The 16,339-nt window shown below is 36.5% G+C and overlaps 1 pseudogene; it reads right to left on the bottom strand.

Moving 5' to 3' along the window:
• Positions 1–13,250: 13,250 nt before the first annotated feature.
• On the bottom strand, positions 13,251–13,328 carry LOC118538736 (U4 spliceosomal RNA; annotated as a pseudogene).
• Positions 13,329–16,339: the final 3,011 nt, after the last annotated feature.

Below are 16,339 nucleotides of genomic sequence, written 5' to 3'. Positions count from 1 at the left end.
CTTCAACTTGTAGTGCATTGATTCTAAAGCCTCCCTGAGAAGAAACACGTAACAGATGGGTAAGAATTGCCTTTCCTTTGAATAGTGAAAAGTCAGCTCCAGAGGGCCAAGATCGCACAGGCTTCGGTCTGAATGAGTGATCGAGCAGGAGACCAGCAACGAAGAGTAGCAGCTAGAACTGTGGCCAGGATGCAGTACAGGAGCCCAGAGGCCTGGGAGACAGTGCCTCTGCCCCACACCTGTCTGGACACAGTCCCCCCTGAGACTTGGGACAGAACCAGCGAGCTGATGATTGCTGTCTATCAGAAACACATGAACATTTTCTATAATGGCCTGATGGTAAGTTTTTTGGTTTTGCAGGCCATAGAGCCTGTCATAATTACTCAACTCTGCTGTTTTAATGCCAAAGCCACCATGGGTAACACATAAACAAATGAGGTTTCAATGAAACCTCACTGACACTGAAATTCGACTATCATATAATTTTGGTGTTGTGAAAAATTATCCTTCTTTAGAAATTTTTGCAACTATTTAAAAATGTAAAAAACATTCTCAGCTCAAGGGCCAACAAAAAACAGGCGGTGGGCTGGATTTGATCCACCAGCTGTAGTTTGCTGAGGCTTGCTTATATCATACACAATCTCATCTCATTAAAAATTTTGATAGTGAACCCCCCAAAAACAACCACACTGATGACAGAGGCTTATCAATTTGTGGCTCCTCCCTTTAATTTGTCTTTGTGGTTCCTACTCACACCAGATGGTCATACTCTCTCAGTAGACTATCACCTCCTGAAGAAAGGGAGAGGGTTATCGTAGTCATACCTGTACACTCTGTGTCTGGCACATTGTGCATCCCTTAAATGTCTTTACAGTAAAAAATGAGGGAGTAAATTTATGTTTTCTCCTTCTTTTTAAAGATCTGTTTACTTATTTTAGAGAAGGAGAGAACGGGGGAGGGGCAGAGGCAGACAGAAAGAGAATCTTAGGCAGACTCCACACTGAGTGCAGAGTCCAATGCAGGGCTCAATCTCAGGACCCTGAGATCGCGACCTGAGCTGAAACCAAGAGTCGGACTCCTAAGTGACTGTGCCACCACCCCAGTTTTCACCCCTTTAAAGAAATTTCTTTCACCTTAATTTTTTTTTTTTTTTTTTTTTAAGATTTTATTTATTTATTTGAGAGAGAGAGAATGAGAGAGAACACATGAGAGGGGGGAGGGTCAGAGGGAGAAGCAGACTCCCTGCCGAGCAGGGAGCCCGATGCGGGACTCGATCCCGGGACTCCAGGATCATGACCTGAGCCGAAGGCAGTCACTTAACCAACTGAGCCACCCAGGCGCCCTCTTTCACCTTAATTTTTAAGAATGTCCTCCCACCAAGCCAATACCCATCTGGAAAGATCACTCAGAGTTGAATTCCTTCAATGATCACTTCCACATCAAACAGAAGAAACCAAGGTGTGGTGCTCTGTTACTGTTCCAAATATTCTCCCCAGATTCAGCATGTACCTTTCAAACTCTCCAATTTATATTTGCCAATACAGGACCAGTTTGTTCCTTTGGCTTTGCTGAGACAATTTCTCCTGCCTAAAAATGCCTCCCTGTTTTTTAAACTTCCTCCACATATTCCCGTCAAGTTATCAGTAATACCCCCTTTCCTGCAAGCTCTATGAACTGTCTGGTTTTGAATTCAACACTTTATCCAAGTATCTGGCACAAGCTTGTCATAAGAAGATGGTCAAGAAATAATTGTTGAATAAAGCATTGAAGAAATTTTAAAAAGGACTGTTATTTATACCTATTTATATCCCTAGCATATAACATAGCATCCTTGCCAAAATAAGCACTAAGAGTTGTTAATATTTGATTTGAATATTTCATTAATAGTATGTTGCAAATTCCTTAAGGACAAAAAAATGTGCCTCATTTTTTTTTCAGAATGATGATATAGCCCCCCCCAGCTTTGCTTAAAGTAAAAGAACAAAAGAACAATTAATAAAAATGGGGCACCTGGGTGGCTAGGTCAGTTAAGGGTCTGCCTTGGGCTCAGGTCTGCCTTGGAGTCCCTGAATTGAGACCCACATTGGGCTCCCTGCTCAGCGGAGAGCCTGCTTCTCCCTTTGCCCCACTCGTGCTCTCTCTCTCTCTCTCTCTCTCAAATAAATAAATAAAATCTTAAAAAAAATAGATGAATTAATCAATATAGCGAAAGACCCATGGTCTGGAAATAAAAAAAATTTCAGGAAAATAATCTCCTATTCTTCAAAAATGGCAAAATATTTCCAGTTATTTCTTCCTTTCTTCTTCAACATTTACTGATGCCATTTTTTATGGCATTACCACTTACCGAAAGAGAAGAGAGAACTGGTTGCCAAAGTCTGCTTTCCCTGACTTTTACTTTCACTTATTTTTCATGATTCTTCCCCACTCTGCATAACAGGGATGCTTCAAGTCTCTCACCGGGGGTTCTAGAACAATATATGTCCTATCTGTAATTCCTGAAAAACCCAGGGAGCTTCACTCACAATGCATTTTGCAAGAGGTCATATCCCATAAGTGCCTCTTAGCCTTGGTGACGTGGACTTCTATCAACTCCCCTAAAACGTTTGGCTTCAGTAGTGCAATGCACTGTGGAGGTTCACTTCAAAGGGTGTGATACAGATTCTACCCCTAAAGGAATTATATATATATATATATATATATATATATATATATATATATATATATATATGCCTAGAGAGAAAAATACCTTCAGAGGAAAAAACCAGAAGCAGTATCAGAATTTGAAATTTCATTATTGGGAAGTTCCTGAAGCCAGAGCAAGGGGAGAGTGGGGAACTAAACAAATTAAATATCAAGAGTGAAAATGTCATCACTCATCTTTCTTTATTATGCAGTGACCATATCCCCAGGATTACTTTGCATAAGATTCTTCCTAAAAGAAAAAAAAAAAAAAAAAACTTAAAAATCAGTGACATCTCACATTGCCATTATCATCATCATCATCTTCCATTAAGATCCTTAGGAAAGATGGACTCAAACCTGGTTAATGGGAAAGAAAGAAGAGCCAATTAAAGCATGCCTTAAGGCATAATACACTAATATTTTAAAATACCGATCTAGTGTACTAATAGATTTCCAGAACCACTTTGTCAACAGCATACATACCGTATCAAGTGTCAACTTTTAAGTTTGTTTGGAGGCTTAATCTCTATTTAGGTCTGTAAACAGACTGTATGGAATGGCAGATCTGTGAATTACAGCTCCACCACACTGAGTAATATGTTACTTAAGTTGTTGGTCTCCAAAGACTGATAAAGGTTTGATTGGTAACTTCGTATGAAGAAGGCAAATCTCACCAGATTTTTCTATGTAAGTTTCATGTATTCAATTGAGCAATGAAAATATTAACACTTACAACTTCCTACTATATGTGTATCCCTTAGAAGTCTTTTGTTGACAATAGGAGACTGCTCTATTAACAGAATTTTAAATCCTAAGCATATTTATTGTTTAATTAGTAAGAAGATTAAAGCATGGTGGCGTCATGGTTGATTTAGTAGTTCACCGATGTCTCATCTGGGGTTTCTAGAATTAACTCAGTCATTTCCTCATGGTCATAAGTCACAAATAATGTCATCCTAAGTAGTACAGAAGGGACAGGGCCAAAACTGTTCCTTGACCCAGATTTATGGTGTTTTAATCTGAGAAGGGAAGTAAATACCCAGTATACCTCTCCTTAAGTTCCACTGCAAAGAACTTGACCACATGCTCATCCATGGACCAGTCACTAATAAAGGAGAAATGAGTAGATACTATTAACTTTGAGCAATCATAACTCATCCCTTAAAGGAGGGAGAGAGAATTAGGACTATGTTAACAATGAAAAAGGTAAGAACCAGCTCTTCTTTATGCAATTAGAAGTGCCACAGATTGAGAAAGTAAGTGCTTATTAAAGGCACAGGAGTAAATGAACGGACATAAATACATAAAGTATTAGGAAATTATTAAAAACATATCTAGATTAATATCTATTGTTCTATAATAATGTTCCTAAAATTGAGGAAAGCCAGTTGTAAAAAAGAAACAAAAACAACAACAGATGTCCTAGATGTGTGCAATTTTATGTGTATGTGTTTGGAGAAAGTTGGAAAAGTATACACTAACTTGTTAACATGGATTACTTCATTAGTTGCTTCAAGGGAAGAAAGAATGAGGGTCTCTAATGAAGTTTTTTTTCCATGTAGTTTTGCATGGATTTATCATTCACTAACAGCTTTACATTTGCTTTTCCCAATAAAATACAACTTTTTATTAATAAAGGAACAATAAATGGACTGATAACAGAACAAATCACATTTAAAAGTAACTAGAAAATGCTCACTAACATAAGGATTGATTGCTGAGCATGAATGCAAGGGTAGAAGAAGGTGAAGGAAGAAATTGAAATTGAATGAACATCTATTCTATGTGGGAAATCACCCTGGGAAATGTGTAAGTATAATCTCATTATTTCCATGATTATTCTAGAAGGTAAGTGCAATTATTATTTCATTTTGATAAGTAAGAAAAGTGTGTCTCAGAGAAATTAAAAAAAAAATTCCATGGTTACAAAGTGGAAAGTGTGGAATTCAAATTCTGACTGCCATCAAGTATCTCAAACAGGCCATGGTTAGTAGCTTAGGAGTTAAAAGTAAAAAGTGGGATGGATGGGGTGGCTGGGTGATAGATATTGGGGAGGGTATGTGCTATGGTGAGTGCTGTGAATTATTTAAGACTGTTGAATCACAGACCTGTACCTCTGAAACAAATAATACATTATATGTTAAAAAAGAAGAAGAAGATAGTAGGAAGGGAAAAACGATGGGGTAGGGGATTGGAGGGGGAGACAAACCATGAGAGACTATGGACTCTGAGAAACAAACTGAGGGTTCTAGAGGGGAGGGGGTTGGGGGATGGGTTAGCCTGGTGATGGGTATTAAAGAGGGCACGGATTGAATGGAGCACCTGGTGTTATACGCAAACAATGAATCATGGAACACTACATCAAAAACTAATGATGTAATGTAGGGTGATTAACATAACATAATAAAATTTAAAAAAAAATTTTTTTTAAAATGATCATTTTTAACCTGGATGGTCAGATGGTGTCATGGAAGATTGGTACGGTTTATGGTGGGTCTTGATCGAAGGCAGGAAGGTGGAGATGGGTAACACATTTGTATAGGCACTGAGGTTGAAAGAGTCAAGTCAGATGTTTTGAGGAAGCACTTAAGAAAAATAAATCATAAAAATTTCTAAAATATGGCAGAAATAAAACTTAAATGAAAGTATTAAATAAAGACACTAGATCTTTCATGTATAGTTTAACTTAGTTTGGATTAGCTGTGTTTTTTGAGAAAGGTTTTAATTAGTAAATGCATTGAAAATTAATACAAACTGCCTCCCATTTTTTTAACATTTTCTAATTAAATATTATTTTTTGTATGTAATTTGGAAAATATAAAATCACAAAAAAAGAAATGAAAATTCATCAGTGATTTCTCCCTTATACAAGGTTTTCGTGAACACTTTTTCAGGACTTTCTTCTCATCCAATATACTAGGGATCATCCTGAATATACTATGTCATAGGCATATTTCTTAATTCATTGTGACCTTTTTTCTATGCCATTTAATATCTTTCTTTATACAAAAGCATATTTTTAATATATACTCCATATTCTAGGAAAATGATAAATCTTGATTTTTTAAATATTTTTATTTTTTCATATACTTATATTTATTTTCCAAATTTTTACTTAAAAAAAAATAAAACAGACATTAGGAGAAGAAAGGGAAAAATGAAGAGGGGGAAATTGGATGGGGAGATGAATCATGAGAGACTATGGACTCTGAGAAACAAACTGAGGGTTCCAAAAGGGAGGGGAGTGGGGGGATGGGTTAGCCTGGTGATGGGTATTAAAGAGGGCATGTATTGAATGGAGCACTGGGTATTATATGCAAACAATGAATCATGGAACACTACATCAAAAACTAATGATGTACTGTATGGTGACTAACATAACATATAAAATAAAATAAAATAAAATAAAATAGAATAAAACAGAATTTGCAGTAAACCAAAAACAAATTAAGATAAAAAATGAGTAAAGAATAGAATAAAATGTTAAAAATGTTTTAAGAATGCATTAAAATTAAGGATTAAGGATAAATAAAACAAGAGTAAATAGCAACGGTCAATGATTAATTATTTCCCCATCAATCAAACATAACTAATTTGATTTTGACCAAAATTTCTTTCATCTAATGTATTAAATTCATAACATGCTAATATACACTTATATATACACCCCTTCAGAATTAGTATATTAGGAAAAACTTGTCTGTTTAGCATATAATAGACATTTACTCTTAAATAGTGTTAGCACAGGTGGAATGACAACAACAGGAGGAATCATAATAATGAAATGCTTAAATATTTAGACATATGCTAAATTCCCTCTTGATAAATCATTAGAAATAGTAAGGCATTTTTATTTCCATTATACAGATGGAAAGATTAAGGCTCTTTGAGTTTCAGTAATTTATCCAAGATGCAGAACATGTAAGAGATGGATGTAGAATTTCAGAGACTTAATGTCAAAGCGTTAGCATTTTTTACTCACAATTACTCTACTAAAAAAGTGCTTAAAAATTTTAGATGAGTAGTGTGTGTGTGCGCAGCGGAGGTGGTGCACAGGTGGAAGGGAAGGGAAACATCTTTCCTGGCTCTGGCACCTCACTGGGACAACAACACAGCAGCAGCTAATAGAGTTTGTTCATGGGGGAATACCTATGCATCTCCATGAATGTGACTTATTGTCCCATTAAATAATTAAAGATTCATTTATTACTGAAAAGCTTTACCAGTGGTTGCCCCCAGCTCCCAGTTGGCCTGACTATTGCCTGATAGCAACGGACATGTTCCTTTCTTACCATTCTGTGCCACTATGGGGTGAACCTCAGCTAGTGAATAACTATAGGGTGTGAAATTTGGCCCCCTTTTTCCCAAGTTGGAACAATTTTGGCTCAGTTTATAATCTAGAGCTCCCTGTACCCAACTGTATCTGATTAACCAGCTCCCACAATTACAATTGTGTACAGTCAGTGATATGCAATAGTTATATCTGGGTCAGGACCATAAGGATATGGAAATCAGATAGAAAGTGCCATTATCAGCTCATCTCTCCATTTTTGCATGCATTTACTTGCTCACACACTTGTACATTCATTCATTTAATTATTTGTTTATTCAAAATATTACATGAGCATTGTTGTATTTGCTTATTTGCTTTAAAGTACAAATATTTAATGTGTTGAGTCCTGAGAGTATAGAAATTACTAATACAGAGTCCGTCCATTCAAAGGACCCATGGTCTAATGAAGGAAACAACTATTTACATCAGTACCCTAACATATCTGGTATTTTATATGAGAAACCACGAGTGACCAGAAAGCAGTATGGTTGGGAGGGTCACATGCCATCAGAAAGGCTTTATAAAAGAGGGAATACTTGATTTATTGTTTGTTGGTGAGGGGATGGCGTAGGTGGTTCTCCAAGAAGAGAAGAAAGGAAAGAACGGGTATTCCAAACAGATTACTGGTGAGGCAAAGAGCAATGACATAGTCAAGTTAACCAAACGCAGAACAGCCAGAGCACAGAACAGGGGAAGAAGGGTCAGGAAAGAATGTCTGGAAGGAAGTCTCTAGGTAGAGGCTCTGAGTGCTGTTTCAGTGCTGAGAATTCACTCCATACCAACAACCAGCTTTTACCAGTGGGCATGGCAGCCATTCCAGATGGCTCATGCCCACTGCACTGTAATGGGTGGGTTGAAGAAACAGGGTTGTTGAAATATAGAAAGAGGACCCTTCATCAGTCACCTTCTCCTAGAATAGAGAAAATTAGGAAAGCCGAATTGACAAGACATGGTCCCCATTTGCAAGTAGGGGTAGGAAATAAGGATGAGGACTAACTGAGGAAAAGGAAAGAAATCAGGTTCTCTGCAAGGATGACCCGTACAGCCTAGTACAGTGACATCATGTTCATATATTCTTTGAAACCTTCTTTCCAGAAAGAGATATTGCTTAAATTCAATGAAACTTTTTTTTATAATAAATGCTCCATAATCCATTAAGTAGAACAGTCTCTATCCTGAGAGGCACTATACATCTCCCACTTCAGCAGGTTTTCCATGAATTTGATCACAGAACACAAATACCTCCCTTTGTGTATCTTCTCGTTTTTAATAGGTTGGCAGTTTTGAAGCAGATTTTTCTACTCACTCAGCCTTAATTAAATCTGCAAATACAAAAGTGGGGTATTTCTAAAGGTTGTATTATTCTATCTAAATACCATGGCTTAATGCTCTTTTGGGCTTATGGAATAATGAAAGCATAGAGATAAAAGAAAAAAGAATCTTTAATGTATTTCAGTTATATCAACAAGGAAAGTTGGAAATCTGATAGTTCACTCAATCCTAAATTCTATCTTTAATATTTTGTAAGGAAAATTTCTGTAGGGTGTTGGGGTGGGAAGGAGAGGTGACATAACTGTCCATCCATCATCTTGTGATAATGTTAAAGATATATGCACCCAAAGCATTAACAGTTAATTTTAACAAGCAATTATTAAGCTTTTCTTAGTACCTAGTACTTATTCATATATTCAGCCTGCCTTTTATGGTAATAAAGGGAAGGGAATAAATATTTTTAAGTACCTACTAAATGTCAGATATAATCACAAGCCACTTTGCGTGAGACACTTCACCTGATCTGCACAACAGCTCCATGTGCTCTAATCTTGCAAGTGAGCAGGAAGAGGCTCAGAGAGGGGAAATGCCACACAAGGGCAGTGTCAGGATTCCAGAAGGGATTCCAAAAGGATTCTCTCTAGGGCCAAGGCTCATGTTCTTTGTTCATATGCCTCGTCATGTCATATTTTGATTTATCCTAAACCATTCTTTCAAAATTAGATGAAGCTCTTCTACTGCTAGAATTCTAGAAGTGAAACATATTTTTTACTTAAAATCAGATTGTTTAGAAACAAATAAAAAGAATAAACTAGAACTTAACTTTTGCCACTGTTTAAAGGAAGACAGGAAATAAAGTCTGCAAATATCAATTTCATTTTCTCTTGGAGTGAGCAGGGCTGGAACATTTTCTTTGAAAACAAAAACTAAAAATGTTATCCCATTAGTTTAATAGATGAGGTTTTGTATCCTCTTGAAGTTTCCTGCCCTGAAATGGCCATGCCGTCCTTGTGGTACTGAATTTCAATGTAGGTTTCTTCCCCGTTCTGGTGGTCATCATCATCCTAAGAGATATCCCCATGATGAGTGGTTCTTGTTCACCTGTGTGAAGCCTTGGCCTAGTCTATGGGACTAAGTGGATCAAATATCCACCTGCAGTCAATGCACGAGAGACCTAATTTCATTTCAGATGGCCACTCCAAGGTGTTCCTCTTAATGACTGAAATGTATGAGGACAACTTATTTGTTCTTGTTGCTTTTTCTCTTTTTAATTAGGTTATTAAAGGGACAGAATCATACCAGCCATTTGTGTGCTCATTGTAATAAAGCTGGCAGGAATCAAATCAATTTTAAAATGGCCAATTAGGGAAACACAATTCCTAATTCCTAAGTTCAAGACAATTTAAATAGGGGCAACAGGCTTGCATGATAAAGATAGTCCAATTGTTAGTTATCTTCACATCTTTTTATTTAATCATACTTATAGATACTGTTCTAAGTGCTTTATGAATATTGACTCATTTATTGCTCTTAACAGACTCATTATTATAGCCCTCCTAAATTACCACCCATTTTGCAGAAGAAGACATAGTCACAGAAAGTTAAGTAACTTGCCTAACTTCTCACAGTTTGTAAGGAATGGAGCACAGATTTAAAACCAGCCAGTCAACTTTCCATCCTCTGTTTGTTCTGCCCTAAACTAAGATGTTTGTTTCATCCCTTCCAAAACCTTCCCCCCTCACTTCCCACCGTTAAGACTAACAGAGGTAGGAAAGCGAACCACATTAGCGAGAGAGAAAATACAAAGGCTCACTCACATACAGTTGACCTACATTGAAGAATGTGCAGTCCAGATGAAATTTTACCCCAAGACATGATGATGTCAGACACATAGGACAAAGGACCATAGGAGGAGATTAAGGGAGAAGTTGCCATTTTTAGAATCCATATTGAGCAAACATGATGCTGATTGAAAGGCTACTGAGTGTTAACGTAAAAACTATTTTCGTCATGGCCTGGACCCCTCACCTGCTAAGGAACAAAGGATTCTTTCTACTAGAGAAATGAGCTAATATATCTCTCTAGTCATTTCAGACCATAGCAGCAGTGTCACATGAAGGACTTCTGTATTTATTCACCAAATGACCTCATAAAATACATTTATTTCTCATGTCCATCTTCCAGATGGGTTCACTGAGCTTTACAGATTTGATGTTGCTTACAGGTACATGGGTTCTAAGATAACATTGAAACCCTAAATTAAATGTAGAGCTCCTTTTTTTTTTAGAGATAATCTCCGTAGATGCTGTCTTGAGAACAACCAACCAACCCTGAAAGAGCAATTCTGTAAAGAGAGGATAGTTTTCCACATAAAGTCCAATGATAGATTACCTTTGGTTATTTCTCATGGCTTCTTCTTTCATGTCTATAATTATAAAAGTAAAGGCATGATGTTTAAAGTTGATTCATGGCCAATTACTACCATTCTATGCCTATATCCTGTTCTGAACTACCCTAAAGGGAGAGTGAGTCAAAGGAATAACTTTCCCCAAAGTCTTGTAAATTAGTCAGAAGTGTAGTTTTCAGCAAACCTATTGTTTGATATAATACTCCCCTCTTCATATGTTTTTCCCCTTGATATTTCTCTGTGCCCTAAAGCTAGACTATAAACACTGCATCTACTTTGCGACCTTGGTTCCTGATTATATCTGCGATACTAAAAGAGAAAAGAAAACTCATTATGAAGCTTCACTTATGATCCTGTCATTATTTGAAAATTACGGGAGCTATTGCAAACAATTTCAGATCGGCATTTTCTTTTTATCATCTTGAATGTGTAATTAATTATAGCGGACCTGAGTTACACTAAAGTTGGGACTTTCATAGTTTTTATTTCAAGCAGAGATTACTCAGATTTGAATATTATAATAATGTTTACCATTTAAAAGATCAGCATGTAATTTGGCCAAACCTTTTTGATTCTGAACAATAATGAAAGGACTAAGAGGTTAATAAATAGCAGATAAGATTGTCTATGGATTTGTCTTTTAGAGCTTATATTAATCTTTTCTGGGTGGATAGGTATTTAAAAATATTAGTCCAGATAAACATATTGCCAATCTTGCCTTTCATTTCAAGTGAATCCCATTTCTTTTGTTTGCATTTAAATCCACTTTGATGAGTCACAAATAAAATATATTATATCATAAGAATCATAAAATGCAGGTGTTGAGATGAAAGAGCATTTTAGCACCTGCATTTTATGGGGATATAAAGGAGATATATAATACAGTTAAAAGAAAAAAAAAGTTTGCTTTGTCTTTGTTTCCTCTGAGAAAGAATTTAAAAGTATTTGGTCCACCTAGAAAGAAACATGTCAAACTAGCAATGTGTTTAAAAATAAAAAGGGGGATAAAGCAAAGATATAGAAAGCCTTGTTTTAGGGTAAAAACACCCATGTATGCATATTAGAAGATGCTTTAATAAATGGCATTATAAATATAAAAAGTGAAAATAATTAAGAATACACATGTTACAACTGCCACTTATGACTTTCTAGCTTATTTGTATTTCTAAGAAACCAAAGTAGCTACATCTCTAAAAGCAGTCCCCACACCCAGAATGCGTGCCTTGTCTGTAAACCTGAGGTACAGGTGTACATATGAACCCTTCCAGGGAAAATGACAAGTGAGTCCTCGGTCAGCTTTGGCATCCTCCAGGACTCCAAACAAATACAAATTTGTAGATCAAAGGATGCCACAATCAATCCAGTGTCTGATCCTGGCAGCCAGGGCTTTAAAATAGTGTTAAGAGAATGTCTTGGATGAAGCAAAATCAAACAGCTCCACCAGAAAGGAAGATCCATCTATTTTTAAAAGGGCTTAACCCACAGAGTCAGGTGCTCCAGGACCAAGTAAACACCTGTGAGCTTTTAAGTGGTTGATTCCCTTCATGTTTGTATTTATTTGTACCTTGATTTTGAAGGGTCCTGAACCTGGCTCTGCCTTTTCCCAAGATGGGAGGTGGAATTGAGCTAACATTCTGAACTTCTTTTAGCTCCTGGAGGTGGTGCCTTCAACAAATGGCCTTTCACACTGGCTGCTGAAAGCCTACACTGTTTGATGCTAAAAAGTTACTGGCAGAACTCATCTCTCACTCCATTCTTTAACTGAGCTCTTCCAAATTTAATGTTTAAAAGTGTTCAACAAAGAAGTTCTCTACTAAACGATTGATTTTCTTAAGCAAAACAGAATTCATTTACAGAATAAATTCAAAAACAAAGTTGCAAAGTTACTGAATTTGGTAGTAAAACTTTTCCTCTTAAAATGTCTTCATTGGGGATCCTCTGACCACATACCATGGACAAAAACTGGCAACAATCAAAATGCTACACTGGGGCTCTAGGGGACAGGGTGGCAAGGGCTGGATCTGATCATTTTTTTTTTTTTTTAGATGTGAGAAGAACCATGGAATAAAATTAGCATGTTTAACTTCCTTTCTAGAGCAGAGAGCCATTAGAGAGGAAAGTTGCATTACAAGGTTGAAGATAACTGACTCTAAAAAGTAATGGGGAGAAAATGGAGGGAGAAAAACCCAAAGGAATGATGAGTAACAATGCATCGGGATATGCCAGATGACTCCCTGTGGTCTGCTTATGTTATCTTCCCTAGCACTCACACCACCTTGTGAGGTCGGGCTAGCATCCCCTCTTACAAATGACCAACCTGAGGTTCGGTGGCGTATATTTTAATTTCAGCTGAAATTAAGTTCTGAAAAAAAATCATCTGTCCCTTTGGGTGCAGACCTTCCCACACTGCAATTTAGTTGTGTTTACACATGCAAGGGTTTGCATTTTCCTAATGGCTAGGATGGTGCTCACTCTGTGTGTGTTGTGGGGTGGAGGCGGAGAAGGCTCATTGTTATGCAGTTTCTCATTGTCATACCACTTAGAGACACTCTCAAAATTCTAATTTTCAATTAGCAATAATCGTGCCTCGGATAAACCTCATTGGCTACGATACTGCCACTGCGCAAAGCTCAAAATTCTAATTTTCAGCTCTCGTTGATGTTCACATTTGAGTCACAACTGGCCTTCGTATCATTTCTAATGTGCATTCACTAAAGAGTAACAAAATAAAGTCAATCACGTGATAGTGACAACACGTCTCATCCATCAAATTATGGTAAAATGTTTAAAATGTAAAGATCTAAACATCTCTTCTTAAAATGGTCACAGTTATGTAACTTAGTCTTCAGAATGAATGAAAAAAAAATGTTTCCTGGAGCCCCCATAATTTAATTAGAAGTTTGATATGTTGTTTATATTTTTGTCAAACCATTCTAAATATTCCCTCCAAATCTGGTTAGAATCCATTAATCCATTCTCATTTCATGGGGTAACAAATGAATAGACATTAAGACAGAAACAGAACTTTATTTCTGTGCTTTGTCATCAAAACTCTCCAAGACAACAAGAGTTGGCCAGATTATTTTGCATGAGGCAAGGTGAGACCTTTTACTTTGATTGTGAAGAAAGGGAGGAAAAAGGGTTGAGAGGAAATTTAAAAGAGAAGTGAAGCCAAAGGAAAAGTGAGATGAAGAGGAGAGAGATACTTGAATGATGGATTGCAAGGGGCTTTTTAAGCTGGGAGTGCTCAAGTGATCCATTTCCAGTCGCATGTATTGCTTTCCAGTCATCGCATCCATCTTATGATAATTTTGAATTGATGTTAATGAAGGAAATGGCGTATGTGTTTGGGGGCATGTGGGTGTGATGATGAGATGATTCTAATACTAGAAAGTAGCTTTAAGCTGAGGTGAACAGTTAATGAAGGATGCCTAGAGATGTGCTGGACGTCGAAGGGGGGCTTTGAGATTCCTGAAGGAAGCTTTCATCAATGGCTTTCTGCACCCCTTCTATTTCAGGAGCTAGAAGACAGCCATTGACATCTTGACTACATACATGTTACAGGCAAGTACACATACATGCTACATCTACACACAGGATTATACATACATTTAGGTGTTTACTAAGAGCCTTGTTTTCACATGCCTTATTTAACCCTTGTAACATTTTTGATGTAATTTTTGTTCATAGTCTCTTTTTATCATTGAAAAACTAGGGCCCAGGAAGATTAGATACCGTTTCATAAATATATATAGTTAGAATATAATGGACTTAAATACAAATGTGTCTGATTCCAAAGCCCACGATTCCAAAATTCCGTGATATTTAACACTAAAATTTCCTGATTTAACTAAATAACAATAAGCATAGCAAAAACACTTTTTGTACACTTACCATGGGCCAGCACTATTTTAAGAATATCTGTGAACTCATTATGTCTCAGTAATCATGATGTATTACTAATTTCCTCCTTTTAGGAAGAGAGAGAGAGAGAAGGTAACTAGCTCATGATCACCATGCTGAGGATTCAGGACATCGCACAGGCAGTATCCCTGAAGTCTCTATTCCTTTGCTTCACAGTATCTCCTGCATGTCATGGAAACCACTTGAAAGTTCCATGTCATGTAAAAATATCTGTTATTTAAATATTAAATGGCAGTCTCAGTCTTTAAACCAGAGTCCACAACGAAAACCAGTGCTTCTTTTTTTTTTAATTAGTGGTTCTCAGATTTTAAAGATTTGTAAAATAAGATTTTAAAAATACCACCTAATAATATTGTACTGCATATTTGAAAGTTAATAAAGAGAGTGAATCTTAAAAATTTTTATCACGAGAAAATAATTTTGTAACTATGAATGGTGATGGATTTAACTCGAATTATCATGGTGATCATTTTGCAATATATACAAACATTGAATCATTACACTGTACACCTGAAACCAATATAATACTATATGCCAATTATACCTCAATTCAAAAAAAAAAAAAGAATAGATTGGGGTCTAAAAGTAAATGCTGATTTCAGAGGTCACTTCCAGCATCCTATCCGGTTAGCAAGAGAGATCAAACACTGAGGGTTTTAAATTCTGTTTAACCCATTCAATTCAAAGTTAATACATTAAATGCAGCTTACAGACACTTGACATAGTAGGGAATAAATTTTAATAATGATGGTATCAGTAACAGTTATTTGATGCTACTATTATCTTCAAAGGGTAGTGAAAGAGTCGATCATTTTCAAATAAATGTTTCCTTTCTAGAGTATAGTCTGTATAGTATTGCTGGCCACAAGACAAATACAAATTTAACAGAAGTCTAAAAAAAGATTCCTTGTAAATTTTCCTTGTCAAATTTAAATAGAGAATTTAAACTCTAGAAATGAATTTATAGGAAAAAGAGCAGTAGTACTCAACATATAAATATCTCTCCCACCACCTAATTGGAATATTAACGCTTAAATCAAGAGTCCATAAATAAAGTACTATACAGTAAATGCAATAAAAAGTAAAGGAAGTCCCTATTTCCTGCAGCCTTCTGTCAGCACTAAAACAGGAACATTTCATCTCAGAAACAGAAAATCTTAAACCCTTCACAGTTAACACAGTATTTTAATGTAGAGCTTACTGTTGCAGGAATTTTTCAGACCCTAAAAAACAAAAACAACAAAAGCCACCATTTCTCCTGATCATTATGTAAAAGAACACTTTAACACCAAAATATATGAAAAGGCATTCTGGGTTTAGTGGGTTTTTTTGTTTGTTTTTTGTTTGTTTGTTTTGTATTTTTTTTTCATTTTATTATGCACTGGTATTCTTTGTCATCATTACCTAACCTTCTTTGGGGAGTAACTTAATTAATGTCTTTTGATGAAAGCCTGGCAGACAGATGACCCCAGGGGAATATTAAGAAGTCCATAGAGAGGGACACCTGGGTGTCTCAGTGGGTTGAGTGTCTGCCTTCAGCTCAGACCATAATCCCGGGGTCCTGGGATCCAGTCCAGCATCTGGCTCCTTGCTCAGTGGGGAGCCTGCTTCTCCCTCTCCCTCTGCAGCTCTCCCTGTTTGTGCTCTCTCTCTCTCTCTGACAAATAAATAAAATCTTAAAAAAAAAAAAAAGCACATAGAGAACTCTCTGAAACCAA

The sequence above is a fragment of the Halichoerus grypus genome, chromosome 4, assembly GCF_964656455.1.
Source record: "Halichoerus grypus chromosome 4, mHalGry1.hap1.1, whole genome shotgun sequence".
Lineage (NCBI taxonomy): Eukaryota > Metazoa > Chordata > Mammalia > Carnivora > Phocidae > Halichoerus > Halichoerus grypus.
Note: the sequence above shows the minus strand (reverse complement) of the source record. Positions and strands in the feature narration are given on the sequence as shown.